Source organism: Corvus brachyrhynchos, unplaced genomic scaffold (genome assembly GCF_000691975.1).
Source record: "Corvus brachyrhynchos isolate BGI_N302 unplaced genomic scaffold, ASM69197v1 scaffold30, whole genome shotgun sequence".
Lineage (NCBI taxonomy): Eukaryota > Metazoa > Chordata > Aves > Passeriformes > Corvidae > Corvus > Corvus brachyrhynchos.
In genome coordinates this window covers 118,183-121,863 of record NW_008235742.1, presented here as the reverse complement: position 1 = coordinate 121,863, position 3,681 = coordinate 118,183, and positions in this window count along the sequence as shown.

Sequence of the window (3,681 nt, the reverse complement as noted above, 5' to 3'; positions counted from 1 at the left end):
CGGGGCCGCAAAGCGACTCTGAACGGCAGCGCCGGCTCGGCCCTGACCTAAAAACCTCCGGGGATTCCTAAAAGAAACCCTCCAGGGACCGCTCGAATCCTTCCAGGCACTCCTGAAATCCCTCCAGGGATTCCTGAAAATCCTCGAGAGAGACCGCTAAAATCCCTCCAGGGACTCCTGAAATCCCTCCAGGGATTCCTAAAAACTCTCCAGGGGTTCCTGGAAATCCTCGAGAGACTGCTACAATCCCTCCAGGGACTCCTGAAAACTCTCCAGGGACTTCTAAAAACCCTCCAGGAACTGCAAAAAACTCTCCAGGGAGTCCTAAAACCGCTCCAGGGACTCCTAAAACCGCTCCAGGGACTCCTAAAAGACCCTTCAGGGATTCCTGAAACCCTCTAGGGATTGCCAAAATCCCTCCAGGGACTCCCAAAACCCCTCGAGGGATTCCTAAAACCGCTGCGGGGATTCCTAAAACCGCTCCAGGAATTCCTAAAACCCCTCCAGGAATTCCTAAAACCGCTCCAGGAATTCCTAAAGCCGCTGCCCGGGCTGGGATTTCTCTGGAGATGTTCCCTGCAGACCTCTATAAATATCTATCTGTACATAGGGAGAGAGAGAGAAGAGTTCTACGGACTTATTTTCTAATTTAAAACGCAAAGAAGACACAGAAATGGCGCTGGATATTTTTAAATGTTTGAGTTTTGGGGTTTTTGGGGTTGGTTTGGAGGTTTGGGTTTGGTTTGTGGAAGCTGCATGTTCCCCCGCCGCGCCCCCGGAGGTGCCACATTCCCACATTCCCGGTTTTCTCCGAGGTTTTTCCCTCTCCTCCTCCTCCTCCTCCCCCCCCGCCCGGGGCCGTGGCCGCACAGGTAAGGGCCGAGCACAGGTAAGGGCCAAGCACAGAACCCAAAACCCCCCAAAAATTCCCCCTCAGCCTTGCCCTGCTCTGCTGCTGGTTTTTATTTTCACTTTTTAGGAGGGGTTTTTTTGGGTTCATTTGAGGGTTTCACACACCAGGTCGTCTCCATCAGCTCCAGGTGCTCCTGGATCCCATCCCGGGTGTATTTTGGGGGAATTTCTTTGCTTTCCCTGCGGGTTCTGGCCGCACTTTCAGCCAAAGCCTCGCCCAGACTCTGCCCTTCTGCACCGTAAGTTCATTTTTGGGGGTATTTTCCTCCAGTTTAACCATTTCTGCTTCAGCTTGGTGGTGGCAGCACAAATCCCCCCCTCCCCCAACCGCACCCCCCCGAATATTCCTCTTCCCTGACAGCTCCAGGGAAATTTGGGGGCACCCAAATGGTTGGGATGTGTGAAATCCATGGAGCTTCCCACGTTCCCGAGCGTTTCTTGTCGGTGTCTCCCCCCTCGCCGCCCTTCCCAGCCTCTCCTCCCGCCCTCACTTCGGGGTTTTTAATAAAAGAAAATGCCGGGAAAAAAAATCCGATTTCAGTGCCTTTAGCCAGGAGGCTCCGGCGAGGGGCGAGCGTGGGAAGGTCCCGGTGTTTCCCGAGGGAAAGGGACAGAATTCCTACGTGGAATTTTGGAAAGCACACGAGCCTCAGGGGAGGCGGATCCCGGGGATTTTTCCTCTCCTGCTCTCGCTGGGGAAAGGGACGGAGGAAGGAAACAAAATTAGGAAGTGCCTGCTGCGCCCAGAGCCCCCGGGCACGGGAGAACCAAAGGGGATGGTGCGGGAATGGTGCGGGAATGGTGTGGGAATGGCACGGGAAGGGCACGGGAATGGCGCAGGAATGGCACGGGAATGGCACGGGAATGGTGCGGGAATGGTGTGGGATTGGTGCGGGAATGGTGCGGGAACGGTGCAGGAATGGCACAGGAATGGCACGGGAAGGGCACGGGAATGGTACAGGAATGGCACGGGAACGGTGCGGGAATGGTGCAGGAATGGCACGGGAAGGGCACAGGAAGGGCACGGGAATGGTGTGGGAATGGCGCAGGAATGGCACAGGAAGGGCACGGGAATGGTGCGGGAATGGCACGGGAATAGTGTGGGAATGGCACGGGAATGGCACAGGAATGGCACGGGAATGGTGTGGGAATGGCGCAGGAATGGCACAGGAAGGGCACGGGAATGGTGCGGGAATGGCACGGGAATAGTGTGGGAATGGCACGGGAATGGCACAGGAATGGCACGGGAATGGTGTGGGAATGGCGCAGGAATGGCACAGGAATGGCACGGGAATGGTGTGGGAATGGCGCAGGAATGGCACAGGAATGGCACGGGAAGGGCACGGGAGTGGTGCGGGAATGGCACGGGAATAGCACAGGAATGGTGCGGGAGTGGCACGGGAGTGGCACGGGAATGTTGCAGGAATGGCACAGGAATGGCACGGGAATGGCACAGGAATGGCACGGGAAGGGCCGGGACATCTCCCAGCTCCGCAGGGCAGGACACGCGCGGGGTCGGCGTTGCCTGGGGACACTGCCCGGCCCCTGGGGACACTGCCCGGCCCCGGGGCGGGGGTGTGCTTTGGGTTTGGGTTTGGGCTCGCGGGTGCTTTGGTTTGGGGTTTCCCGCTCCGGTACAACCCCAAACTGCTCCGTGCTCGCCTCCTGTTTAATGTCCCGGACACGATCCCGGGGGCCCGTCCTCGGTTAACCCTTTGTACAGCTCGGGTCCGGCTTTGGCAATGGAATAAACGCTGCGGACCAGCCCTGATGCTCCGGCCGGGCAGGGACCCCACAGAGCCTCCACCCTAATGGCACAGACCCCTCCTGCCCAAATCCCATTGGCCTCTCCTGCCCAAATCCCATCGGCCTCTCCTGCCCGAATCCCACAGACCCCTCCAGCCCAAATCCCACAGATTCCTCCAGCCCAAATCCCACAGATCCAGCTCTCCATCCTAAATCCCACAGGTCCCTCCATCCCATGCATGGGTCACTCCCTCCCAAATCCCGTGGGTTCCTCTGTCCCACATCCCACAAGTCCCTTTGTCCTGCATCCCACGGGCCCCTCCATCCCAAACCCCACAGGCCCCTCCATCCCAAACCCCACAAGTGCCCCCATCCCAAACCCCCCCAATTCCCCCATCCCAAACCCCACAGGCCCCTCCATCCCAAGTCCCACACGTGCCCCCATCCCAGGGGCACTCACACCTCCAGCAACCCCAGCCCCCTCCCACCAATCCCACTGTCCAGAGGATGATTTGGGGGCAGAACCCAAATCCCCGCCCCACAGCGGGGGGGCCGCTTTGCTGCTTCGGCGGCGGCTCCCAGCGCTCCGTAATTAGGATTTAATTGGGGTGGGAGCCTCTCTTCTCCCCACTGCGGCCATCCCGAGGTCGGGATGGGAATCCCGGTGCTCCCGAGCTCCCGCGGGCTCCGGTCAGGCCCGGGGGGGCAGCGGGGCCGCCTGCACCGCGTCCCCTTTGTGGGAGCCGTCGCAGTACGGGGGGGTCCGGGTTTGTTTGCAGCCGCAGAGCCACGCGGGGCCGTCCTCGGTGGGGGTGAAGCGCAGCGGGGACAGCCCCGGGGCCTCCTTCTTGTGGGCACCGTCACAGAAGGGCTGGAAACAAACCGGGATGGGGTCACGGGAGGGTTTGGGGGGTGCCCGGCTGATCCCCCGGGACCACCGCGATCCCTCCGCCCCATCCCATTCTTGGGCAGCGCATCCCTCGGGAACTGGAGCGCCCGGGAAGGCGAAACCTCAAAAACGCC